This window comes from Triticum urartu, chromosome 6A (assembly GCF_056163025.1).
Source record: "Triticum urartu cultivar PI428250 chromosome 6A, HENAU_Tu73, whole genome shotgun sequence".
NCBI classification, from domain to species: Eukaryota; Viridiplantae; Streptophyta; class Magnoliopsida; order Poales; family Poaceae; genus Triticum; species Triticum urartu.
Window position 1 is genome coordinate 588238629 of NC_141878.1, and position 27769 is coordinate 588266397.

The 27769-nt window shown below is 50.1% G+C and overlaps 3 pseudogenes across 1 annotated transcript; 2 read left to right on the top strand and 1 right to left on the bottom strand.

Annotated features, from left to right (window-relative positions):
* The first annotated feature begins 335 nt into the window (after window positions 1-335).
* LOC125528686 (MEIOTIC F-BOX protein MOF-like) lies at window positions 336-2875 on the top strand (annotated as a pseudogene). The gene is made up of 4 exons (XR_015607854.1): window positions 336-781; window positions 1190-1971; window positions 2090-2242; window positions 2337-2875. The product of XR_015607854.1 is annotated as an MEIOTIC F-BOX protein MOF-like (transcript).
* Window positions 2876-15096: 12221 nt separating this feature from the next.
* On the bottom strand, window positions 15097-18173 carry LOC147966732 (uncharacterized; annotated as a pseudogene).
* Window positions 18174-18244: 71 nt separating this feature from the next.
* On the top strand, window positions 18245-22229 carry LOC125528694 (uncharacterized; annotated as a pseudogene).
* The last annotated feature ends 5540 nt before the right edge of the window (window positions 22230-27769 follow it).

The following is a 27769-nucleotide window of genomic DNA, read 5'->3' on the forward strand; positions in this document are numbered from 1 at the left end:
AAATAATAGTAAACAAATTCTGATTTTTTTTTATAAACATTGATGAAAGTTTTAGCTTGCTGCAAATTTTTGTGATGACATGGCATTCATGTAGGTCTGAAAAAGACCGATACTCTGAGAAAACTATTGTTGGAAGCATTTTGGAGCATAAATTTTGATCTTTTTTGTCCAGACCTCCACCAATGTTATTTCATCAGGAAAATTTGTAGGAAGCTAAAACTTTCATCAATGTTTATCACAAAAAAATCAGAAGACTTTCGACTTTCCTGCCTATACGATGGACCGGAGAAAGAAATCTTGGCCCGGTAACACTTTGACCCAAAACAACCCACGCCCCTGCCCCACCCACGCCCAGCCGGCGGCCGCCCCGTCCCCGCCTCTGCTTGCCTCGCCGCCCTTGCCCGTCGCCGGCCGCCCATCCTACCAGGAGGCTCCTCCGCACCTGCCTCTCCGTCGCGCCCGCGGCCTGCCCGGCGCTCGGAGCCAGCCGCGCCACCGCCCGTGGCCGCAGCCTGATTTGAGGTACCATTTTCCAGTTCCCCAACCTCTGATTAGTGTGTTTGTAAGACCATATTAATCTATTTCTATGTGGTAATTTGCAATTAGTTACAATCTTTACATGTCATATTTGTTGTCAATTCTTTTGAGGCGGACCATCCTGTTGTCAATTGCTAGCTCTGCCCCTGCCAAGCGGTGGTCTCCCTGGCAGTCACTAGAATTCGCCGGAGGCCAGCAAGTCCCGAGACATCGCAAAACCTCTCCGGTGATGGCGAACATGGTGGTTAGTTCCTCCTCCTGATCCTCTTTCCTTACCTAGGTCCTCCTACAACATCACCCGCCAAAGAAAACTACATGGTGGTGAATAATATTAAGTAGGAACCATAAGCAGAAGTTCAGAACTCGTGGTATTTCTTTTAGTTTTGGTGGGAATATATAATCAATATTGCATTTTTATGTGGGAAATATACAAATTATATAATATCGAAACTGCTATACGAATTGTTATACTTACCAATTAGTGTATGGTTGTTGGTGTTGTCACCCTTTGAGCTCTAGCTGGATCATCCTCTCTATAAGCGGCCTTATGTACCTGGAAATGGCAGATTTGTCCGTATCTGTGCTTCGCAGGCATCTATGATGATAATGCTAATAAGAAATCAACTCTGATTTGTTTCCTTATCAAATGTAGGAGGACAGTCAAGATGATCGGCTCAGCAAGTTGCCTGATGACGTTCTGCTCAACATTGTCGAGCGACTTGGTATCGTTGACGTCGCACGAACCACCGTCCTCTCCAGACGTTGGAAGCAGATCCCTGCTATACTCTCGAAAGTTGTTATATTGGCTGGTTCTTTTGAGCCGAAGCACGAAGACTGGAGCAAGTTAACCCCAGATGATATAGTTCGGGCCAACACCACCGTGCTGGAAGCAACCAGGAGCATACTGGAAAGGAGAGCTGGAAGTCTGTACCCCATTCACCTGTTGCGCATGCAATTCTACTTGGGAGATGAGTCCATTTTAATTGGCCAGACTGTTGCCAACACCATAGCAACACAAAAGGTTGATTCAGCTGAGTTTACAATCTTGACGAAGGTGCGTAAAAAGTGTACCAAGAATGAGCTGCTCACATATGGAAAGCAGTTCATGTCATTCTTTGGTTCGTGTCCAAACGCATTTGGTGGTCTTGCACGCCTCACGCTTGAGAATTCTGCTTCCCCAAGATTTTCAGTGAACTAGTGATTGTCTGTGGCCGTCTTGAGAGGGTTGATCTCAAGTGGGCACCAAAGCTCACGAAGCTGAAATTTAATGTGTTTAGATCTCGGGACGACCCCTTCTGTCTTGGCTATGTCCCACTGCTCCAGACTGTGTCCATCATTAATGTTGCTTTCACTTGGCACAAGATGCTCAAGTTAAGTGAGTTGCTTGGTAACTCTGCCATAAGCAAGCTGTCTTTGGACTTCAAAAGCGAAAAGGTTAGTGAAGGTCCTCAATGTTGTCAGCGACGTGTATATGTTTTGCTGGCCATGTCGTGGGGAGATTGTAATCATTATTTTTGGTTAACATGATTCTACATTACTACATCTTTTGCAGATTTGGGTCAAACCGGAAGGTCGAAGACAATTGTTACCGGTGTTCCACAAACTCAGGATTGTGAACTGGATTAACATTGCTGAAGAGTGTGATCTGACTTGGACAATGTTCTTACTCCATGGTGCACCCAACCTTAAGGAACTACACATCTTGGTGAACTCTTGTACCGATTCTCCAATTCTCATTTTCGATGTTCAAACTTTGTGTGACCAGTTAGGAAATTTTTTTTTGACCTGACCGAATGCAGGTGCGGAATCATCAATGTGAAATGATAACAGGGAAGCGGAGGGAGTTGCCTGTGGTTTGCAAGGAGAAGGACAAGGGACTAGAGTGGGAACCATCTGCATCTGATTTCAAGCACCACAACCTGACAGAGCTCAGTATCTATGGGAGGTTTCATGCAGCAGACAAACTCGTGCGATTTGCCAGAGATGTCGTGGAAGCAGCTGTGAATCTGGAGAACATAAGACTATACAAGAGTCCTGTGTGTGTGAGGTGCAAGCACATGCTTCAGGAATGGACATTCAAGGAGACGTCGTCGCTTAGCTATAAATTCAACAAGGTGATACCCTCGCACGTCCGTATTCACTTCCCGAGTTTGGGGCAAGTCTTCTCAAAATAATGCTCTTGCACTTCAAGCTCCAGTTTAGAGAACCTGTTGTATGATTCATGGATTAATTGTCACTAGTGAACCTTTTCAATTATGTGTATTTTGAGATGGTAGTGAGTTGAGGAGGATAAGGTGTACTCTTAACATTATTATTTTCAAGTATTTTAACAAATGGATATCGTGGATATTTCTTATTCATGATAAATGCTCGAACTTGGTTTTCATTGTGAAATGAATTGTACTAAGCGGGACACGGCCTCCGCTGTGTTAGTCTTGGCTGCTAAACCAATCAAGCTGTATTTTCTTGTGAAGCAGGCTCCTGAAGAATGCAAACATTGCTTTCCAGTGTAAGTGCTTCAGTTTCAGTGGCTTTTATTTCTTTTTCCGAGGGAATTCAGTTTCAGTGGCTTCAGTTTCTTTTACTTCTACTGTTGACTAATGTCGTTTTCAAAGCAAAAGTACGAGAGGTAGAAGAAGAGGTTTTGGGATGCACAAACTTCCGCGGCTTTTCTGCTCTTTATTCTCTTCTATTTATGCAGATTACAGAAACTTCATTGACTATGCGCCATCCTCATCCACTCCATTAAGCCTGGGAGCTAAACCTTCTAACTAACAAATCTGCCAACTGACGAAACTGAAGAAAACGACACCTGAAACTGAACCTACAGAACTGAAGTTTCTGAAGCCGCAAAGTTTATTTCCAACATTGATCAGTGGCTTCTTTTGTTTCGACAGGTTCACAGGCTTAAACTGCTTGTTGAATGATACGAATAACTTCAGAATGATAGGAGCACCCCAGCACAAGGCGATCCTGACGTGTAAACATAACTTCGCATTTTTCGTGCTTGTTTGTATCCAGCACCACAAGATGACCATTTCTAAAATGTACGATGAACATGTTCTAAATACACCATCAACAATTTTGATGCATGGTACTTTTCTAATACACGATGAACATTTTTAAAACACATGATGGACATTTGGAATACACGAGGACATTTGTAAGACACCGATGAGCATATACGATGAAATTTTTTTAAAGCTTGATGAACATTTTTGAAGTACGGATGAAAAATTTGAAGACACGGCGAAGTATTTTTTAAGACACAACGAACATTTTTCAAATACACGATGTGTCGCCTCCCCGCGGCGGCCCGGGAGCCAAAAGGCAGCGCCGGCCAGCAGACCCCACCCCGCTCCCCTCCCAATCGCTGCCGCCCTCGGGCGTCGCCGGGCAAAGCCCGCGCAACGCTGGCGACGACGGGGCCGTTTACCCTCGCCCGGGCTTTGCGGCGCGGGGGCTGCTGGTCTCGGCTGAGGCTCTCTGCTGGCGCGGGGGCTGCTGGTCTCGGCTGAGGCTCTCTGCTGGCGCGGTGGCGTGGGTCACTGGAGCGGCGAGGTGGTGGGGATGCGTGCGCTAGCGAGGCCGCGGGGACGGTGCTGCGGTGTGCGCAGGCAAGGGCAACTGGCGGCGGTCTGGTTCGGCGCCAACCATGGTGATTCTGGTCGGGGACGCAAGAAGGTGCGCGGGCACTGCAGATCCGGCGAAATGTTGTGCGGATCTGGCGTCTGCCCGGGGTGTCAGCGAGGGTGCCGTGCGCGTGTGGCTCCGGGGCGCAGTCGTCCTCCGGCGCGGATATAGTGTCCTAGGCCGTGGTTTGGCAGGCGTGGAGGTGATGGCGCCGGGCTGCTGAGATGTGCGGAGGTGCGTCTGTGGAGGCGGGTTGGTGTGGGGCCGGTGCAGGCGCGGGCGTTCGGCTGCTGCAAGAAGGCAAGGCTGCCGCGGATCTGGGCAAGACAGCGCATGGTGGGCTTCTCTGGCCGATCTGCTGCTCTGGTGTCCGGCGGCCGGGGGAGGTGGCGTGGATCTGGGCGTGGCGGCGCATGGTGACGGCGGCCGGTTCATGAGCGCGGGCGGTGCTGGAGCAGAGAGGCTCCGGCCACGGTTGGATGCGGGGTGCAGGGCCCGATCTGGTCTCTGCAGGCCCGTTGTCGGGGAGGCTTGGTGGTGACCCTGCACAGCAGTGGCCCGCTCGCTGTGTGTGGGGTGTGCGGTCCAGTGGAGGCACGGGTCGACCTCGGCCTGCTGCGTGGGAGTGGCTGCCTCGGATGAAAGCCTGGCCGATGCTGGCCGGCCGGCGACAATGGCGCGTGTGGGCGTCGCAATCCTCCTTGGAGGTGTCGTCGGGACTTGCAGCCAGATCTTCCGGATCAAGTACTTCGGGTGAAAACCCAGATCCTGCTGTAGGGTCAGGCGGTGGCGTCGTCTTCAACGTCATTCCCCTCTTTAGGGCACCGTCTTGAAGATTTTGATCCCTTTGGTGCTTCCTGCGACTGGATGTGCACGGTGGCTTCTGTAGCAAGGATGATGGTGGTGAGCAATGTCGGAGGCGTGGCCTTGGTTGTGGTAGTCAGCTCTTCTTCTCCGGCGTGTCCGTAGGAATGCCTCGACTGTCTGTTGCTGTGAAGTCGAAGCCGCGGTGGGGGACCGGTGGTATACGATGACGCGTGATAGGTGGTTCGTTCGGTGATCCTCCGTGACTCCATCCCTGGCTAGTTTTCTTAGTAGTTCACCGTCAGTGTCGGAGCTGCACTACCTAGTATGAATCGTATGGAGTATTGTGCCGCAGCTTCTGGGGCTGTTGTTTTCCTTTTTCTTTGATCTTCGGATCCTCTGGTCCTATGACCTTCACCACCTTATTGTTTTCCATTACTTCCTGCTATTATCAATGAACGCCAGCGATGCTAGATCTTAAAAAGAAATTCAAGTACACATCGAACCTGTTTTTAAATACAATGAACATTTTTAAAATATATGATGTTTTCTTAAAGCACAATGGTCATTTCTATAATAAACGCTGAAAAAATATACTATGACCTATTTTGATCCGTGGTATTTTTTTAATATGCGATGAGCTTATTTGGAAAACAAGATGAACATTGTCAAAACACTTGATGAATATTTTTAATACACGATGGACATTTTTAAGACTCAATGATCATTTAAAAAAACACGATGAATTGTTTTAATACACTATGAAGATTTTCTAGGACACAATCAATATGTTTTATGCCGCAAAAAATATATTATTTTAATACACGATAAATATTTTATCCACAATGGCCGGAAACAATTTTTTAGCAACAAATCGGCCGGAAGTGGTGTGTTAATTTGTAGTGCACAAATGCAAACTATCCACTACTCCCTCCGTTCGGAATTACTTGTTATAAAAATGAATATATTTATAATTAAAACACATTTAGATACATTTATTTTTTGGATGAGTACTTCCGAACTGAGGGAGTACAAATTAACCAAAATCGACCGGCTCACTCATCGACACCGAGGTAGAACTTCTCAGCAGACTTGCGACGCGCTTTGGCAAGGGCATGCTCGTCCTTTGCAGCGGCGCCTTCTTCTCTAACCACCACCGCGGCTCTGTGGCGACGAGCTCGCATCCGCCTCCCGGTACCTCTAGATGTGTAGGAAAAGACTGGCATGGAGCTCATGGAAGCCGGCCTAAGGGCTCCGCCCGCCGTGTTCGCGGGCTTGCTTCGAGCGCCATGGCCCGAAGGCGGGGCCGACTGCAGCTGCCGGCCTCCGCACCATGACACGCGAGCTTGCGCGGCGGCGACCCGCCACGTCCGCGAGCAGCGCCGGCCATGGTGGAGAGGAAAAGAAAGAGGAGAAACGACCAAGTTGGGGAGCGCTAGCAACGGCGGGGCGGAGGAGGGATTGCAGCCGACGGGATAGGGATTGCGTCTGGTTCAGTCGGGTTTTACCAGACTGCAATTAGGGTCCCCGTAAATTTATGTGTTTTTGTACGAGAAGGTCTTCATGGCTAGCTTCTTAGGGCATCTCCAGTCGCGCCCCCAGGAAGGCCTTCCCAGTCGTTTTTTTCGCGCCGGCGCCGAAAAAACGGCCCAGTCGCGCCCTCAGGAGCCCGATTTTCGCCGGCTTGGGCCGAAAACAGCGCCGGCGGATCCAGGCCGAACCCGGCGCGCTGGGGGGCGCCCGGGGGCGCCGGGGTGAACTGTTTTGGCGCGAAACAGCCGCGGGCCCGTCGCGTCAGCGACTCTACCCTCTTCTCGCCCCTTCGTCGTCCTCATCGCCTCGTTTCCCGCGGCGAATCAATGCCAAAGCTGCCGCGCCGGTCAGCCTGCGCCATTGATGCTTACGGGCGGCGCAGTGAAGGCCGGATGACGCGCGTCCCTCGCCCTCCCTCACCCGCCACGCGTGCTCACGGCGGCTCGCACACGGGGCGGCGCCTCGGGCTATATAAGACGCGCCCCAGCGCACTCGGCGACTCGTACTCTCTCGCCGTCGTCGTTCCTCCCTCTCCTCTCTCGTCGTCGTCGTTCCTCCCTCTCCTCTCGCTCGCCGTCTCCAGCACCCATGGCCGAGCGCTTCCCAGGCGACGGCGCGGCGGCGGACGGCTTCGGCCGCCGCCATCTCCACGAGCACAAGGCTCGCCTCCTTTTCGAGGCCGAGTACCCGGTCCCGCCGGACATGCGGGTGCCCGGGGCTTGGAGGATCAGCGCCGGCGGCGTGCCGGTGCCACCACCACCCACCGGAGCGGCGCGGCGTGAGGAGATCGCACGCATCCGCGCGTCCCTGCCGCAGGCGGCGAGGGAGGGGCCACGGTACGTCCCCGACAGCCCGCTCTGGGAGCCCTACTTCCGCCGCCGTCACGCCGAGCAGCTCGAGGCCACCAACGGCGTCGTGCCCTCCGGCAGGCTCAACTCCAATGGCCGGCGCCGGTGGTGGGGCGTGCCCGGGCACACGTTGGAGGCCGTCCTCGAGTACATCGAGGGCTGCAACACGCCGCGCCTCGAGTACCCCGCTCCCCCGTCCTTCTCACGCCGCCAGGGAAGCTCCTGGACCCCGAGGCGCATGGAGACCGGGGGTCCTCCTCCTCGTCCGGTGGCTCGCCCTGCCTCCGCCCCGTCAAGCCGGAGCCCCAGGGCACGCCGGTCAGCGCGCGCACCCGCAGCTCCGGCGTCCGCATTGGCGCCAATGCCTCCCCACCCACCGGCCACTTCGTCCTCGTCGAGCCCAAGCCGGAGCCCGACCTCCCTGTGGAGTACGAGGAGATAGCCCGGCGCGGCATCTTCGACGAGGACGCCCTGCGGTGGGCGCGGGACGACTACCTCCGCGACGAGATAGTCCGGCAGCGCCGGGCCCTGGAGGAGATCGCCGCCCGCAAGCGTGGGCGCGAGGACGAGCACGGCGTCGTGGTCCTCGACAGCGACGACGACGACGACGCCCCCGGACCGTCCAACCCGCCGCGCCAACCGGGGGAGGGATGCAGCAGGGACGGCGGAGGCGCAGGCGGGGGCGGCGACGACGACGACGACGACGGCGGTGACTACACGCGGTTCTACAGCCTCCTCGGCATGTAAAACCGCGTGGGCGGGCGGCGAGGTGGGCGGCGAGGGAGACGGCGGTGGTAGCCCGCGGAAGTTTTTTCTTTTTTGTAAAATATATTTAACTTTGAACGAACTCGCCGATGTTTGCGTTAAATTTGAGTCGCTTTTGCGCCGTTTTTTTACTTTTTTTGACTAACCATGGGCGCCGCGACGCCCCCAGTGCGCGGTTTAGCGCCGGCGCGCCCCCAGGGGGCGATTTTTTGCCCCTCCTAGGGGGCCAACGGCTGGAGATGCCCTTAGTCACTCTAAAATGAAGCTGTAGTGAGTTTTTTGAAATTTTCATGTTCATTTTCCCAAAACACTTCTCTTCACTTCATACAAGAGGGTTTGAGATACTCGAGATATCACACAATACACATGAACTTATCGTTTAAATGTATGTAAACCTTGTTTATCAACTTAAATCGTTAGTATATGACATAAGAAGACTATATGCGCATGTTTTTTATTTTTCTGATTTTTATTTAATTTATTATGCTCATTTGAAATCTGGTCAAACATAGCTTTGACTGTTCCAAACCCCTCCCAAACCCCGCTAACCTTAGCGCTGAATAAGGACTGTTCATCTAACCCTAGCGGCGATCAAGGCCGTCGATCTAACCCTTCTAGAAGGAATCTGCGGGGAGGAGGGGCGATCCGCGAGATGCAATCTGATTGGCTGGGAGATTGTTTTTTTAAACAAATACCGGGCGCTGGATGGACCGTTGGGCCGTCTCGTTGTCTGGGCCTGAGTGTTGGAAATATGCCGTATAGGCAATAACAAATTAGTTATTATTATATTTCCTTGTTCATGATAATCGTTTATTATCCATGCTATAATTGTATTGATAGGAAACTCAGATACATATGTGGATACATAGACAACACCATGTCCCTAGTAAGCCTCTAGTTGACTAGCTCGTTGATCAATAGATGGTTACGGTTTCCTGACCATGAACATTGGATGTCGTTGATAACGGGATCACATCATTAGGAGAATGATGTGATGGACAAGACCCAATCCTAAACCTAACACAAAGATCGTGTAGTTCATATGCTAAAGCTTTTCTAATGTCAAGTATCATTTCCTTAGACCATGAGATTGTGCAACTCCCGAACACCGTAGGAATGCTTTGGGTGTACCAAACGTCACAACGTAACTGGGTGGCTATAAAGGTGCACTACGGGTATCTCCGAAAGTGTCTGTTGGGTTGGCACGAATCGAGACTGGGATTTGTCACTCCGTGTGACGGAGAGGTATCTCTAGGCCCACTCGGTAGGACATCATCATAATGTGCACAAAGTGACCAAGGAGTTGATCACGGGATGATGTGTTACGGAACGAGTAAATAGACTTGCCGGTAACGAGATTGAACAAGGTATCGGGATACCGGCGATCGAATCTCGGGCAAGTACAATACCGCTGGACAAAGGGAATTGTATATGGGATTGACTGAATCCTCGACATCGTGGTTCATCCGATGAGATCATCGTGGAACATTGGGAGCCAACATGGGTATCCAGATCCCGCTGTTGATTATTGACCGGAGAGTCGTCTCGGTCATGTCTGCGTGTCTCCCGAACCCGTAGGGTCTACACACTTAAGGTTCGATGACGCTAGGGTTGTAGAGATATTAGTATGCGGTAACCCGAAGGTTGTTCGGAGTCCCGGATGAGATCCCGGACGTCACGAGGAGTTCTGGAATGGTCCGTAGGTAAAGATTTATATATAGGAAGTCCAGTTTCGGCCACCGGGAAGGTTTCGGGGGTAATCGGTATTGTACCGGGACCACCGGAAAGGTCCCGGGGGTTCATCGGGTGGGGCCAACTATCCCGGAGGGCCCCATGGGCTGAAGTGACATGGGAACCAACCCCTGGTGGGCTGGTGCGCCCCCCTTGGGCCTCCCCCTGCGCCTAGGGTTGAAAACCCTAGGGGTGGGGGGCGCCTCACTTGGCTTGGGGGGCAAGTTTCCCCCCTTGGCCGCCGCCCCCTTGGAGATTGGATCTCCTAGGGCTGCCCCCCCTAGGGGCCCTATATATAGTGGGGGGGGGGGAGGGAGGGAAGCCGCACCCTAGCCCCTGGCGCCTCCCTCTCCCTCCCGTGACACCTCTCCCTCTCGCTGAGCTTGGCGAAGCCCTGCCGAGATCCCGCTACTTCCACCACCACGCCGTCGTGCTGCTGGATCTCCATCAACTTCTCCTCCCCCCTTGCTGGATCAAGAAGGAGGAGACATCTCTCCCAACCGTACGTGTGTTGAACGCGGAGGTGCCGTCCGTTCGGCGCTAGGATCATCGGTGATTTGGATCACGACGAGTATGACTCCATCAACCCCGTTCACTTGAATGCTTCCGCTTAGCGATCTACAAGGGTATGTAGATGCACTCTCCTTCCCCTCGTTGCTAGATTACTCCATAGATTGATCTTGGTGATGCGTAGAAAATTTTAAATTCTGCTACGATCCCCAACACTGAGACTGCAGTAAATATCCCGTCTCAGTCTTTCCAGGCCTTGCATGCATGGGAGGCGGCGACGTGGGTTTGCATGCGCGGGAGGCGGCGACGTGCATGCATGCGAGCGAGGCGCGCTAGGCGAGCTAGGTGGTTCAGGGCAGTGAGTCAGATGCACCGCCCGGTCAAAGAGCTATGCAGTGATTCAGATGCACGCACGCGCCCCATGCATCGTTTTCGTGCAAAAATTTAAGAGTGCAAAACGTAATGGATACACACACGCGTCCGGATTTACACACGCACTGTTCTCATCTTTTCTCTCTTCTTCTCCCACCCACAGGCCTATAAATGAGGTGCCTCTCTTCCTCTCCCACCCACAAGCCAGATCCGATCCATTCTCTCCAACTTCAAACACCCAAGCGACCGAGTCCTCCCCAAGCGAGACCAAGTGAAGATGCAGTTCAACGGGCCGACCTTCAACCGTCCGCCTGTCGTGCCGGAGCTGCGCTACCCACCGGGCGTGCTCGTGGAGAGGGAGCTCCGTGTGTGGGCTATTTCAAGGTGGAGGGAACTCACCTGCGCCTTCCTCAGAGCCGGCTATGCCCACCTCCCATGGGGCTCGCCAAGGATGTTCACCCTCAACGAGGTTCGTGACCGCGGAGGCATCCTCCTACTGCTCACGGTCACCTTCACCAACCTGTTTGACGCGCACGAGCTCCTCGGCCAAGTCTCTTGGTGCATCTGCGAGGCCATCTTCTTCACCGTCTACAACATCTACACCAACTACGAGAGCATCTTCCCCACTCCAGGCCAGATGCACTCCCTTCCCTATGACGAGGAGGAGGAGGTGTGAAGATGAAGACGGTGTTGAAGGGGCGCGTGCGGCCAAGGTGGAAGAAGGAGGTCAAGATGAACATGTTCAAGCTCGAAGTCAAGATCGTCATGTTTCGTTTTTTATTTTGTTGCTTTTCTATGTCGTGTCATGTCATGTTTCGTCATGTGTCCGTGAACTTATTATTATAATGGTATGGTGTGTTGAATCTTATCTAAGTTATTAGGGTTTATTATGTGTGTTAAAAAATGTCCGTACCCAAACATATCATTTCTTCCCTAAACCAAGTCATGAAGTTCGAGAACTTGTGGTTTTCATTAATGAAAATCGGAGGGGGTGAGAAGCCCTTTGTTTCATTCAAAAAAATAAAGTCATGAACTAACATGCAAATTTATTCCCTTTAAATCCTAAACCAAGTGCCACTCTAACCCTAAACCAAGTGCCACTCTAACCAAAATCATGTGGCAGTGTAAACATACGTTTTCAACCTTCCAACCCTCCAAAATTTCAGTGCAAAACAAAGAAAAACCACTCTCACGCGTGTGCAAAATTCACGGTCTCACTATTTTTTTTTGATAAATTTCACAGTCTCACTATGTATACCTTCCTTCCCTACCCATGTCAAAGTCTTACCATCTGTCCTAGCAGTTACCAGCGCAGCCATAAACACCACAAACCCACACGGTCCTGGGTTCAAGTCCCCATCCGCACCAATTTTTTGTGCATTTTACACCTTTCATTTTTTTAGACAAATTATTTTGTCTCAATGTAATGCCCTTAAAAAATGTTCATTTATTTTGGCACTAGGTATAAAGCTGAGGCACATTTTCCATAACATTTTGATCTTTAATTTAAATCATGGTGTATTTGAATTGGATTAAATAAATTGCTATTAAATATTTAACAGCTCCAAAAAATTTCTAACCTTAATTGTTTGGCTCTGGAATAATTCAATTAGCTTCCACAAAAAGCATGTGTTTTTGTACGGGAAGGTCTTCATGGCTAGCTTCTTAGTCACTCTAAAATGAAGTTGTGGTGAGTTTTTTGAAATTGTCATGTTCATTTCCCCAAAACACTTCTCTTCACTTCATGCAAGAGAGTTTGAGATACTCGAGATATCACACAATACACATGAACTTATCGTTTAAATGTATGTAAACCTTGTTTATCAACTTAAATCGTTAGTATATGACATAAGAAGACTATGTGCGCAGGTTTTTTATTTTTCTGATTTTTATTTAATTTTTTATGCTCATTTGAAATCTGGTCAAACATAGCTTTGACTGCTCCAAACCCCGCTAACCTTAGCGCTGAACAAGGACCATTCATCTAACCTTAGCGGCGATCAAGGGTCGTCGATCTAACCCTTCTAGAAGGAATCTGCGGGGAGGAGGGGGGCGATCAGCGAGATGCAATCTGATTGGCTGGGAGATTGTTTTTTTAACAAATACCGGGCGCACTGGATGGACCGTTGGGCCGTCTCGTTGTCTGGGCCTGAGACCGCAGTAAATAGCCCGTCTCAGCCTTTCCAGGCCTTGCATGCATGGGATGCGGCGACGTGGGTTTGCATGCGTGGGAGGCGGCGACGTGCATGCATGTGAGCGAGGCGCGCTAGGCGAGCTAGGCTAGCCAGGCGAGCTAGGTGGTTCAGGGCAGTGAGTCAGATGCACCGCCCGGTCAAAGAGCTATGTAGTGATTCAGATGCACGCACGCGCCCCATGCATCGTTTTCGTGCAAAAATTTAAGAGTGCAAAACGTAACGGATACACACACGCGTCCGGATACACACACGCGCTTGGATTTACACACACACCGTTCTCATCCTTTCTCTCTTCCTCTCCCACCCACAGGCCTATAAATGGGGTGCCTCTTTTTCCCTCCCACCCACAAGCCAGATCCGATCCATTCTCTCCAACTTCAAACACCCAAGCGACCGAGCCCTCCCCAAGAGAGACCAAGTGAAGATGCAGTTCAACGGGCCGACCTTCAACCGTCCGCCTGTCATGCCGGAGCTGCGCTACCCACCGGGCGTGCTCGTGGAGAGGGAGCTCCGTGTGTGGGCTATTTCAAGGTGGAGGGGTTCCGTCGATCTCACCCGTGCCTTCCTCAGAGCCGGCTATGCCCACCTCCCACGGGGCTCGCCGATCATGTTCACCCTCAACGAGGTTCGTGACCGCGGCGACATCCTCCTACTGCTCACGGTCACCTTCACCAACCTATTTGACGCGCGCGAGCTCCTCGGCCAAGTCTTTTGGTGCACCTGCGAGGCCATCTTCTTCACCGTCTACAACATCTACACCAACTACGAGAGCATCTTCCCTACTCCAGGCCAGATGCACTCCCTTTCCTATGACGAGGAGGAGGAGGTGTGAAGATGAAGACGGTGTTGAAGGGGCGCGCGCGGCCAAGGTGGAAGAAGGAGGTCAAGATGAAGATGTTCAAGCCCAGAGTCAAGATCGTCATGTTTCGTTTTTTATTTTGCTGCTTTTCTATGTCGTGTCGTGTCGTGTCGTGTCATGTTTCGTCATGTGTTCGTGAACTTATTATTGTAATGGCACGGTGTGTTGAATCTTATCTAAGTTATTAGGGTTTATTATGTGTGTTAAAAAATGTCCGTGCCCAAACATATCATTTCTTCCCTAAACCAAGTCATGAAGTTCGAGAACTTGTGGTTTTCATTAATGAAAATCGGAGGGGGTGAGAAGCCCTCTGTTTCATTCAAAAAAATAAAGTCATGAACTAACATGCAAATTTATTCCCTTTAAATCCTAAACCAAGTGCCACTCTAACCCTAAACCAAGTGTCACTCTAACCAAAATCATGTGGCGGTGTCAAAATACGTTTTCAACCTTCCAACTCTCCAAAATTTCAGTGCAAAACAAAGAAAAACCACTCTCATGCGTGTGCAAACATTCACGGTCTCACTATTTTTTTTTGACAAATTTCACAGTCTCACTATGTATATCTTCCTTCCCTACCCATGTCAAAGTCTTGCCATCTGTCCTAGCGGTTACCAGCGCAGCCATAAACACCTCAAACCCACGTGGTCTTGGGTTCGAGTCCCCAGCCGCACCAATTTTTTGTGCATTTTCCACCCTTCATTTTTTAGACAAATTATTTTTTTCTCAATGTAATGACCTTAAAAAATGTCCATTTATTTTGGCACCAGGTGTAAACCTCTACCAGAGCTGAGGCACATTTTCCATGACATTTTGGCCTTTAATTTAAATCATGGTGTATTTGAATTGGATTAAATAAATTGCTATTAAATATTTAACAGCTCCAACCTTAATTTTTTGGCTCTGGAATAATTCAATTAGCTTCCACAAAAAGTTTCAGCATTATGATTTACTGCCTAAATTAAATCAGAACAGAAAATAGAAAAACACGCAAGAGAACCCCCGAATGGGCCTAATTGGATGTAGTTGGCCCATTAGTCTAGCCTGCACTTGGCTCTACGCTCTGAATTTGGCCCAAGAGCAACCATTTTTTTACAGAAAGGCAGAGCAGAGAGCTGCATTTCATTGATCAAAAGTTTCTGAATTCCTCATTTCTTCTCTTTTTTAACATATTTAAATGTTGGTCACTTCTTTTTTTTCAACATTTAAACAACTTTGACCAACATTTAAACTAGGTGAATTTCTCATACAATTTCAAGATTGCAAATTCCTCCATAATTCATGCCTTATGCAGTTGCGGTCTTGTGAGGCCAGCAAAAGCATTTGCACAATGACGAACAAAATTAGCAAACTTCTTAACAAAGAGCAGGGGATACGCCTCGGTGCAATGATAGGTATCCCTTGGCGTCAAAATCTCAAACTCGGTTGCATCTAGTTTCTGGGTCACCATGGCGAGGCCGGCTGATTTGCCAATGGAGTGGCAACGAGTTGGACTCAAGAAAACCTGAGCTTCAGCGTGCGAATGGTAATCTGCGGAGACCACGTGCTCAAGACCTTGTCTATATCGGCCATGATGCAATTGATTTGAACGAAATAGTGGGGAATAATATCGTGGAGAATCAGCGAGCCAAGGCAGTTTGTGCATTTGCCCCGAAAGGATGCAGGTTCTTACAATATCAAGCGTACCCACCCTCTCGACGATGTCATCATTGGGCAGCTTGCTTAGTATGTCATCATTGTCAGATGCTTTCTTTAACTGCAATTCTCCAGGAGGGAAATTAGTCGTGGCCTCGTGGGTTATAGATCAATATATTGACCTAGATCAAAAGAAAAAATAGCAATACAAAACACGAGACTTACATAATGGCCGAACTTATGAGTGGAAGCCACGGCCATCGCCCTCCCCTTGATCATCTCTGCGATCTCCAGTCTGAATGAATGCACCTCCTCGCTGGTCTGTGGACAACTCCAAGGACGAATCCCGAGATGAGGGAACTTGTAAACGCAGTGTTAGCACACCTTCCTGTCGTGTAGAGATACCTCCCTGATGTTCTCCGCAGCTTCAGTGACGCGCCTGACGTATCCGATGAAGTTGTCGTTGGGTTGGAAGCCGTAGATAGTTAGTCTCGAAAGATTATTGTGCTTGAAATCAGCAGTAGATGGCTCCCACTTCACATCGGTTTTCTGGGAGTAACTTTTTTGCGACTCCAATTGGCATTTATGATCCCATACTGTGATGCAAAGCTCCTCTAAGGATGGCGTGGCTTCAAGAAGGAACATTGTCCAAGTGATGTCACATTCCTCGGGAAGATTGTTAAGATTCACGCGCCGTAGTTTGCCGAGCACAGGTGCAAGCACCTTAGGGCATTCTGGTAGAGCCCAAACCTGGTAGAGATAAAACAACACTTGTAAATTACATCTCAAGTGATGCATACGCTACTACCGTTGGCATATAACAATCAGACAACGTATATTTCATATGCATATATATCATGAACCTAGCCACACAAAAAATATGTTAGATTAGAAGTGAACTTAATATCCGGCTTTCGATGCCATGAATGAAAATAGGCTCACGTACACTTGGACTCATGCTTTCAGTGGATTGTCCACTTTGTGATAACAAATGCTTCTAGGTTACTCCAATTTTTTACCATCATACATATATAAAAACAAAACGAGACAAAGATAATTGTGGTGAGTACCTTTTCACTTTGAAAATCGAGGTGCAGGTCACTGATTGAGGGAACATTGACAAGCAGCTGGCTCAGCTTGAGGGTCCTGTTTATAATGAATGCATGCGCCAGAGTTAGCTTGGAGAGCTGAGGGACATGGCCCAAAATCAAGGGATTGTCTAGGTTATCAAATATCCATCTATGCAAGGTCATCCGTCGAAGCTTCGGTAGGCAGCCGAGCTCCACCGTTGAGAATTTTGGATAGGCGAAGATAAGCTCAACGAGTCTGGCGTGCTCTACGTGCAGCACCGGAAGTTTGCGCAACGACTCGAGCCGCTTGCAGGTGGCTAGGATGTTGGGTATGTCCGACTCACCGAACCTCAGGTTCTGCAGATGCAGCCGCGTGAGACCGGCAAACGCGTCCGGACACTCGACGATGAAATTGTTGAACAGATTTGCCGAGTCGAGGAGATCGGCATCGGTGCGCCTATAATAGATGTCCTTGGTCAGGACATCGAACTCGGCCGCGTCGACCTTCTGCGTGGCCGTGGCGAAGGCGACGGCCCTGCCGATCTTGAGATGGTCGTCGCCTCTCATGATGAACCTGAGCTTGAGGTTGCGGATGGGGATCTGAGGAGACCTCGTGCGGAGGATCTAGTCGGCCATGTTGGCTACGTCGTGGTTCCTCCGGTGTAGATCAAGGGCTGAGGTCGATGACGATCTGCGAGAGCAAGGCCGGTAGGTTGAGCGTTTGCTTGGAGATGACGCAGGCCCTGACGGCGTCGAGCGTGCCGAGCCTCTCCAGGATGTTGAGCAGCACATCGTCGGGCAGTTTGATTAGCCTGTCGACTTTCAACAGCTGGACAGATATATAGGTTGATAAATTCAATGATGACTCGGGCACAAGAATTGGAGAAGGAGGAACACAAGCAAGCAACAGGGGCTGGGCTTACATCACAGCGGCAGCGGCGAACCCGGTTGAGCTTCATGGCGGTCTGATCTCAAGGAACAATGAAGTGGCAGATGGCGGCTAGGCTTACATCGCGGCGGCGGAAATCGCCTGTATGTTCCTTCCTAGGTGCAATGATCAAGATTGCAGACGTTTATATGGTAGCCTCCTCTGGCTTGAACAAGGAGGTTTCCAGATCCTATATATTCTACCTAGGTAAAGACAGCCTGGTTTTTTTAGCATTGTTTCACAAAACGCAAACATATAAAAACAAGGGTTAATTATCCCTTTGCCCTCAGTGGTGTCCATCTACTCAGTTTTGTCCTCAGATGCGAATTGTGTTCAGTTTTGCCCCTAGTCCGTGCGCACCGACTCGTTCCGTGAACTCTGTCGTCTCCGTCAAGTCAACCTTTTGACTCGGCCCTTACAGGTGGGACCAGACGGCAGAGACGGCCAATTTTATTCAGACCGTTGCACGCGTGGCTTGTGGGACCCAGCAGAGAGCCGTTGAGCAGAGAGTCGTTGCGGGTGTGCTATATAAGCGGGCAACAGCGGCGGTGACCACGGCGACAGAGAGCACGGCGGTGACCACGGCGAGAGAGAGAGAGCACGGCGGTGGGAAGCAAGCTGTGGAGGGCGTGGCGGTGGGAAGCTAGCTGTGGAGGGCGCGGCGGCGTTGAGATCCCCTTCGGCTCCGAGCTCCATGTCTTCCTCAAGCTCTTGCGCCACCTTGCGGATGCAGAGCCGGGCGCGTGTGGACATGCCTGTCTTCGTCTGTCCGCGGTGCCGGGCGGGCGTTGATCGGAGGGTTTCTCACACACCAAGGACGAGGCATGGTCACCATCCACCTGCTCCTGTGCAGCCGGTGCTGCTCACAGCTACGACTGCTTGCGCCCGTCCGCGCTCTAGCGGCCGCTGCAGCCATGGCACTCCGGTGCTCTTCCTCTCCTATGACAATGCCATGGCAGCTCGTGCTCCAGGACGAATGCAACCTGCTCGAGGAAATGTCCCAAAGAAATCTGTCTTCAGGGAGAAGAGGTTGATGATGACATGTGGGTCGCATATGTCATAACGCGATCAATCTAACCGAGTTTGACTACTGTGCCACGTCAGCGCTTACATGCGGGCCATCCTTGTCAGAAAGGCGTTTAGAAGAGGTGAATCAGACACTTTTGAGACATGGTAGTTTTTAGTCAAAGGTTAGTTGAAAAGTGGTAGTTTCGGCACAAATTTGTAAAGTGGTACTAGTTTGTAGGCACGATTGGACGAATTGTGATAGTTTTTTGTTAAATACTCCACCTAGAAAGGAACATACAGGCGATTTCCGCCGCCGCGATGTAAGCCTAGCCGCCATCTGCCACTTCATTGTTCCTTGAGATCAGACCGCCATGAAGCTCAACCGGGTTCGCCGCTGCCGCTGTGATGTAAGCCCAGCCCCTGTTGCTTGCTTGTGTTCCTCCTTCTCCAATTCTTGTGCCCGAGTCATCATTGAATTTATCAACCTATATATCTGTCCAGCTGTTGAAAGTCGACAGGCTAATCAAACTGCCCGACGATGTGCTGCTCAACATCCTGGAGAGGCTCGGCACGCTCGACGCCGTCAGGGCCTGCGTCATCTCCAAGCAAACGCTCAACCTACCGGCCTTGCTCTCGCAGATCGTCATCGACCTCAGCCCTTGATCTACACCGGAGGAACCACGACGTAGCCAACATGGCCGACTAGATCCTCCGCACGAGGTCTCCTCAGATCCCCATCCGCAACCTCAAGCTCAGGTTCATCATGAGAGGCGACGACCATCTCAAGATCGGCAGGGCCGTCGCCTTCGCCACGGCCACGCAGAAGGTCGACGCGGCCGAGTTCGATGTCCTGACCAAGGACATCTATTATAGGCGCACCGATGCCGATCTCCTCGACTCGGCGAATCTGTTCAACAATTTCATCGTCGAGTGTCCGGACGCGTTTGCCGGTCTCACGCGGCTGCATCTGCAGAACCTGAGGTTCGGTGAGTCGGACATACCCAACATCCTAGCCACCTGCAAGCGGCTCGAGTCGTTGCGCAAACTTCCGGTGCTGCACGTAGAGCACGCCAGACTCGTTGAGCTTATCTTCGCCTATCCAAAATTCTCAACGGTGGAGCTCGGCTGCCTACCGAAGCTTCGACGGATGACCTTGCATAGATGGATATTTGATAACCTAGACAATCCCTTGATTTTGGGCCATGTCCCTCAGCTCTCCAAGCTAACTCTGGCGCATGCATTCATTATAAACAGGACCCTCAAGCTGAGCCAGCTGCTTGTCAATGTTCCCTCAATCAGTGACCTGCACCTCGATTTTCAAAGTGAAAAGGTACTCACCACAATTATCTTTGTCTCGTTTTGTTTTTATATATGTATGATGGTAAAAAATTGGAGTAACCTAGAAGCATTTGTTATCACAAAGTGGACAATCCACTGAAAGCATGAGTCCAAGTGTACGTGAGCCTATTTTCATTCATGGCATCGAAAGCCGGATATTAAGTTCACTTCTAATCTAACATATTTTTTGTGTGGCTAGGTTCATGATATATATGCATATGAAATATACGTTGTCTGATTGTTATATGCCAACGGTAGTAGCGTATGCATCACTTGAGATGTAATTTACAAGTGTTGTTTTATCTCTACCAGGTTTGGGCTCTACCAGAATGCCCTAAGGTGCTTGCACCTGTGCTCGGCAAACTACGGCGCGTGAATCTTAACAATCTTCCCGAGGAATGTGACATCACTTGGACAATGTTCCTTCTTGAAGCCACGCCATCCTTAGAGGAGCTTTGCATCACAGTATGGGATCATAAATGCCAATTGGAGTCGCAAAAAAGTTACTCCCAGAAAACCGATGTGAAGTGGGAGCCATCTACTGCTGATTTCAAGCACAATAATCTTTCGAGACTAACTATCTACGGCTTCCAACCCAACGACAACTTCATCGGATACGTCAGGCGCGTCACTGAAGCTGCGGAGAACATCAGGGAGGTATCTCTACACGACAGGAAGGTGTGCTAACACTGCGTTTACAAGTTCCCTCATCTCGGGATTCGTCCTTGGAGTTGTCCACAGACCAGCGAGGAGGTGCATTCATTCAGACTGGAGATCGCAGAGATGATCAAGGGGAGGGCGATGGCCGTGGCTTCCACTCATAAGTTCGGCCATTATGTAAGTCTCGTGTTTTGTATTGCTATTTTTTCTTTTGATCTAGGTCAATATATTGATCTATAACCCACGAGGCCACGACTAATTTCCCTCCCGGAGAATTGCAGTTAAAGAAAGCATCTGACAATGATGACATACTAAGCAAGCTGCCCAATGATGACATCGTCGAGAGGGTGGGTACGCTTGATATTGTAAGAACCTGCATCCTTTCGGGGCAAATGCACAAACTGCCTTGGCTCGCTGATTCTCCATGATATTATTCCCCACTATTTCGTTCAAATCAATTGCATCATGGCCGATATAGACAAGGTCTTGAGCACGTGGTCTCCGCAGATTACCATTCGCACGCTGAAGCTCAGGTTTTCTTGAGTCCAACTCGTTGCCACTCCATTGGCAAATCAGCCGGCCTCGCCATGGTGACCCAGAAACTAGATGCAACCGAGTTTGAGATTTTGACGCCAAGGGATACCTATCATTGCACCGAGGCGTATCCCCTGCTCTTTGTTAAGAAGTTTGCTAATTTTGTTCATCATTGTGCAAATGCTTTTGCTGGCCTCACAAGACCGCAACTGTATAATATGAGATTTGGTGAACTGGACATACAAAACATTCTAAGGACCTGCAAGCGCCTCGAGTCATTGTGTTTCTTTGAGTGTGACGCGGGGATCCCTTCAACATTGCATGTAAAACACACTTGAGTCCTTGAGCTTGTTATCTCCTATGGGGAATTCAAAACAAAGGAGCTTGACCGTCTACCAAAGCTCCAACGGATGACCTAGAATGTCCCCTCCGTAAGCGATTTGTATCAGGAATATTGGAGTGAAAAGGTACCCACTAATCCAATCATCTATATTCAATTCTCTTGGTATGATTGTTATATGCAACTGTACTAACTTATGCATCACTTGAGATGTAATTTATGAACAACTTTAATTCATTATTATTATTTTTTTATCTCTCCCAGATTTGGGTTCAACGGGAATGCCCAAAATTGCTTACTCGTGTGCTACTGCTCGCCAAACTACGGTTTGTGAATTTGGACAATCTTCCTGAAGAATGTGATATCGCTTGGACAATGTTCCTTCTTGATGCTGCACCATCTCTAGAAGAGCTTCACATCACGGTATGCGATCATAAGTGCCAAAGGAAGTCGCATCACGTATGCGAGGAGGTGGATTCGTTGAGGAAGAAGATCATAGAGGCGAAGGAGAAAGTGGACTCACTGAGGAAGAATGTCATACAGGTGATCAATTCAAGGTAAGGGGGAGGGTGATGGCGATGGCCGCCGCTCATAAGGTCAAGGTCCATATATATCAATAATCATTCATGGCATCTCTGTGGTTTTGTTGTTCCTGGACTCCAGTGTAAGCTAGATTTCTTTGAGTGCGGAACATTTGCAATACAAATGATTAAAAAAAACATGCATGCGATTTTTCTGTTCATGATCCAAGTGTACCTTGCTCCATCATGAAACCTTTCAAAGTTAATTCCGCCGTCGTCGTACGTTCTTCTTCTCTCTGCCACTTTGCTTCACGCGTTCTTCGGATGGATGAAGAACTAACCTTCAGTGTGTTTGTATAAACTATATTGTATGTTTTCTGTAGCGGCAGCGCTTCCGCAGTGGAGAGAACCACAGCCGATGAAGTGCCTCCATTCGCTAGAAGCAGCGGCCCTTTTATAGTCCGTCTAGGGACACCAGTACGCGGCCGCGTCTCTTCCGTATGGACGCATCGGTCCACAAAGCGGCTGTAACATGCAGCGGACGTCACTTCCAATGAGCGCATGCATCCCCTCTTTTGCACTACTTTTTTTTGGTTATTTTTCAAGAATACGTACATGATAAAAAATGGTTATTTTTCAAGAATACGTACATGATAAAAAATAAGGGCGCGTGGGAATCGAACTCGCGACCACCTCCCTTAAAGAAGCACGACGTTTCACTGTGATACTATCAACTTCATGCTCTATATAGGTTCAAATATTATGTATATCTCAGGTCAAAAAAATATATTATGTATATCTGCTTTCAAAGAATTTGAATTCAAAATTCAGTTTTAAATTTCGTCCGAAATATGTTCGGTATTTCTCGGTAATCATGGCAACCGAGAATCTCGCCCCCCCCCCCCCCCCCCCACGAGAAAATTCTTTCATTCGGAATCCAAAACCTTGGTCTTAGGTCCATGTACGTGTGAAGGATCTCTGCCTTTGCCGGCGAGAGGACTTCGTTTTTTTCTTCTGATCTTTCGAGTTTTGTTAGGGTTTATGTTTTATTTAAAGAGGTGAGGCGGCGGCGGCTCTCTAAAGATGGAATAAGTTTCTCCCCGCATAGTTTCCGTCCAGGTGGCGTTTCTAGTATCATCGGAAGGCATGTGGAGGTTTCTCTTCGGTGGATCTCACGAGATTCGGTCGGTGTTTGTCTTCAGTGGATCCACGTGAATCATGTCTTTCTTTGTCTATGTTCGTGTGTCTAAGGTTGGATCCTTCCGATTTATGTTTCTCTTCATCGGTGACGGTTGCTGTGTTCTGGTGGGCTAGTCTTATGGGGCCTTAGCACGACGACTTCTTGACTGTCTACTACAACAAGATTTGTCCGGCTCCGATGAAGGAGGGACGAAGACGGCGGCGCGCCTTCGGCTCTCTCCAATGCTTATAGTCATCACTAGGTGGTATAGACCTAGATGTACTTTTTACTTTTGATGTTCTTTGTACTACTACCTTGACAGTTGATGAATAAATCGAAAGTTATCTTCACAAAAAAAAAGGTTGCATTAGAAAGAAAAAATAACATAGCAATAGAGGCTGTTTTTATATGTTTGCGTCGTGTGAAAGAATGCTAAAAAAACCAGGCTGTCTTCACCTAGGTGGAATATAGGATCAGGAAACCTCCTTGTTCAAGCCAGAGGAGGGTGCCATATTTCTTTTTAGAAAAGGAGGATGACCCCTGGCCTTTGTATCCGGGCGATGCATACGATCACTTTATTAATTATTCTCATAAGACTTTACAAAGTTATACAACAGTAAGACTAAAGCTGCCGTCTAAGCAACAAACCGTCGCTACATCTATCCAGTTGATGAAGGGGCGCAGATAGCCTGGGCCTAATACCAAACAGACATCGCAGCCAAGCCTAATATCTAAGACCTGAGACCCCAATCTAGCCACTTGCCTGGTCTGGGGCACACACTGGTCCGGCGTGCTCTCAGAGGCCGCCGCCGCCAACTGCCATCGCCCCATCTTCAGAACTGTACTGATGCATCAATCTTGCTCGGTCCAGCTATCGTCGACGCCACCACGGCGCCCAACGACACCTCCTCCCTTCGCGCAAACAGCTGTACACGTCGCGGTCGCCACTGATACACCTCAGCGCCATGCTGGCATGTACCACCAGCCGACACAACCTGAAGCCCTTGGAGGATCGTCGTGCGTAGCACCTGCCGACCAGGCATGACCAAGCGTAGCACCTGTCGATCAGGCATGACTTGACATCTCCACTGAACCTCCGTGCAAGACGAAGCCGCTCCACCTCCTTCCTCTGACTTCCAGCGCTGCTCCACAAAACGACGCTCCCAAGAGAGAAACGACACCGCAATGCCGCCATCGTCCGGTCTGGAACACCAGATCCTAGGGTTTCCCCCGGAGCAATACGAGTGGGTCGACGGAAGTCACATGACGATGCCTTCATCAAGGTAACGACGTGGAACGCCGCCATCGCCCGCCGTCGGCTCGGTTTTCACCGGCAACTACGTCTCCCCGACTCGCAGCTGGTGCCAGATGACGGATCCCGAGATCCGAACACCCAGCCTCAGGTGACCACCTCTAACGGAAGAGATGATCATCACCGCCGGCTGCACCGGTCAGAAGAAATCTGAACGGAGGTGCCGCCGACGAGACCACCAGGCCCTCCACGCCGCCGTCGCCGATCTGAAGACAGCATGCACGCCACCGCAACCAAGCCGGCCGCCGCCAACCGCCGCCGCTGCCGCCGCCCGAAGGGCCATCCGCAGCGCACGCAGCCCTGGTCCGCCGCGCCAAGCCATAGCCGTCCGAGGACGGGCCGGTCTCCCGCCGCCTGCCGCCATCCGCCGCGCCGCAGATCCCGGATCGGTCGCGCCACCACACGCCTTGGGGTCCGTCCCACCCCGGAGACGCGCGCGAGAGAAGATCCCCCGCCACCACCGTCGACCCCCGGGCTTAGCCCGGCGGCGTCTTCCCGGTGGCGGTGGAGGGAGGGGAGGAGGGAGTTTGCAGTGGCGGCAGCTAGGTTTCTGGCCGCCCGAATCGCCCTAGGGGGAGGGCGACGCGGGGCGTGAGTTTTCTCGGCTTAGTTTGTTCTTCTAGAGAGGGAAACTTGTAGATCTGGACACGTAGGGTCCAAAGTCCAACCGGAAACAGTGAAGGGCACGGCACCAGCACCGGCTAGTCTTCGGGGAGGGGGTTGAGTTGGGGTTGAAGAAGGAATCTGGAGTCGGAGTGGTGGTTGGAGTTCTTGGGGCCTGGGGAGGACGACCGACTGGAATGAGGAGCACAAGAGGAGGATAAGCAAGCTAGGGGAAGGGGACGAAGGAAGGGATCAGCGCCACTTGCGTGTCTCGGCAATGTTTTGAAGGAGGCTGCCATATAAACGTCTGCAATCTTGATCATCGCACCTAGGAGAGTATTTAACAAAAAACTACCACAATTCGTCCAATCATGCCTACAAACTACCACTTTATAAATTTGTGCCGAAAACTACCATTATTCGACTAATCTTTGACTAAAAACTACCATGTCTGGAAAGTGCCCGATTCGACCAGTTTAAACCTGCTTATGACAGGTTGGGCCCACTCATAAGCGCTGACGTGGCAGAGTAGTCAACTTTGCTAGATTGACCATTATATTGACTGTTATGACTGTTGGGGAACGTAGCAGAAATTCAAAATTTTCCTACGTGTCACCAAGATCTATCTATGGAGAGACTAGCAACGAGGGGAAGGAGAGTGCATCTACATACCCTTGTAGATCGCTAAGCGGAAGCGTTCAAGTGAACAGAGTTGATGGAGTCGTACTCGTCGCGATTCAAATCACCGATGACCAAGTGCCGAACGCACGGCACCTCCGCGTTCAACACACGTGCAGCCCGGTGACGTCTCCCATGCCTTGATCCAGCAAGGAGAGAGGGAGAGGTTGAGGAAGACTCCATCCAGCAGCAGCACAACGGCGTGGTGGTGATGGAGGAGCGTGGCAATCCTGCAGGGCTTCGCCAAGCACCACAGAAGAGGAGGGAGAGAGAGATGCAGGGCTGCACCAACGAGAGATTGAATCGCGTGTTGTGGGCAGCCCAATGCCTCAATATATATAGGGAAGGGGAGGGGCTGCGCCCCCTCTAGGGTTCCCACCCCTAGGGGGGGGCGGCAGCCCTAGATGGGGAACAAGGGTGGCGGCCAAGAGGGGATGGGAGAGGGAGGCGCACCAATATGGGCCCTAAGGCCCATATCCCATTAGGGTTTGCCCCCCTCTCTCTCTTAGGCGCATGGGCCTTAGTGGGGCTGGTGCCCTTGGCCCATGTAGGCCAAGGAACACTCCCTACAGCCCATGTGGCCCCCCAGGGCTGGTGGCCCCACTTGGTGGACCCCCGGGACCCTCCCGGTGGTCCCGGTACATTACCGATAAACCCCGAAACTCTTCCGGTGACCAAAACAGGACTTCCCATATATAAATCTTTACCTCCGGACCATTCCGGAACTCCTCGTGACATCCAGGATCTCATCCGGGACTCCGAACAACATTCGGTAACCACATACAAACTTCCTTTACAACCCTAGCGTCATCGAACCTTAAGTGTGTAGACCCTACGGGTTCGGGAGACATGCAGACATGACCGAGACGATCTCCGGTCAATAACCAACAGCGGGATCTGGATACCCATGTTGGCTCCCACATGTTCCACGATGATCTCATCGGATGAACCATGATGTCAAGGACTTTAATCAATCCCGTATTCAATTCCCTTTGTCTAGCGGTACGATACTTGCCCGAGATTCGATCGTCGGTATCCCGATACCTTGTTCAATCTCGTTACCGGCAAGTCTCTTTACTCGTTCCGTAACACATCATCCCGTGATCAACTCCTTGATCACATTGTGCACATTATGATGATGTCCTACCGAGTGGGCCCAGAGAAACCTCTCCGTCACACGGAGTGACAAATCCCAGTCTCGATTTGTGCCAACCCAACAGACACTTTCGGAGATACCTGTAGTGTACCTTTATAGCCACCCAGTTACGTTGTGACGTTTGGCACACCCAAAGCATTCCTACGGTATCCGGGAGTTGCACAATCTCATGGTCTAAGGAAATGATACTTGACATTAGAAAAGCTATAGCATACGAACTACACGATCTAATGCTATGCTTAGGATTGGGTCTTGTCCATCACATCATTCTCCTAATGATGTGATCCCGTTATCAACGACATCCAATGTCCATGGTCAGGAAACCGTAACCATCTATTGATCAACGAGCTAGTCAACTAGAGGCTCACTAGGGACATGGTGTTGTCCATGTATCCACACATGTATCTGAGTTTCCTATCAATACAATTATAGCATGGATAATAAACGATTATCATGAACAAGGAAATATAATAATAATCAATTTATTATTGCCTCTAGGGCATATTTCCAACAGTCTCCCACTTGCACTAGAGTCAATAATCTAGTTCACATCGCCATGTGATTAACACTCAAGGTCACATCCCCATGTGACTAACACCCAAAGAGTCTACTAGAGTCAATAATCTAGTTCACATCACTATGTGATTAACACTCAATGAGTTTTGGGTTTGATCATGTTGCTTGTGAGAGAGGTTTTAGTCAACGGGTCTGAACCTTTCAGATCCGTGTGTGCTTTACAAATCTCTATGTCATCTCCTAGATGTAGCTACCATGTTCTACTTGGAGCTATTCCAAATAACTGTTCTACATGAAGCTATTCTAAATTGTTGCTCCATTATACGTATCCGGTATCTCTACTCAGAGCTATCCGGATAGGCGTTAAGCTTGCATCGACGTAACTCTTTACGTCGAACTCTTTATCACCTCCATAATCGAGAAAATTCCTTAGTCCACTAGTTACTAAGGATAACTTTGACCGCTGTCCTGTGATCCATTCTTGGATCACTCTTGTACCCCTT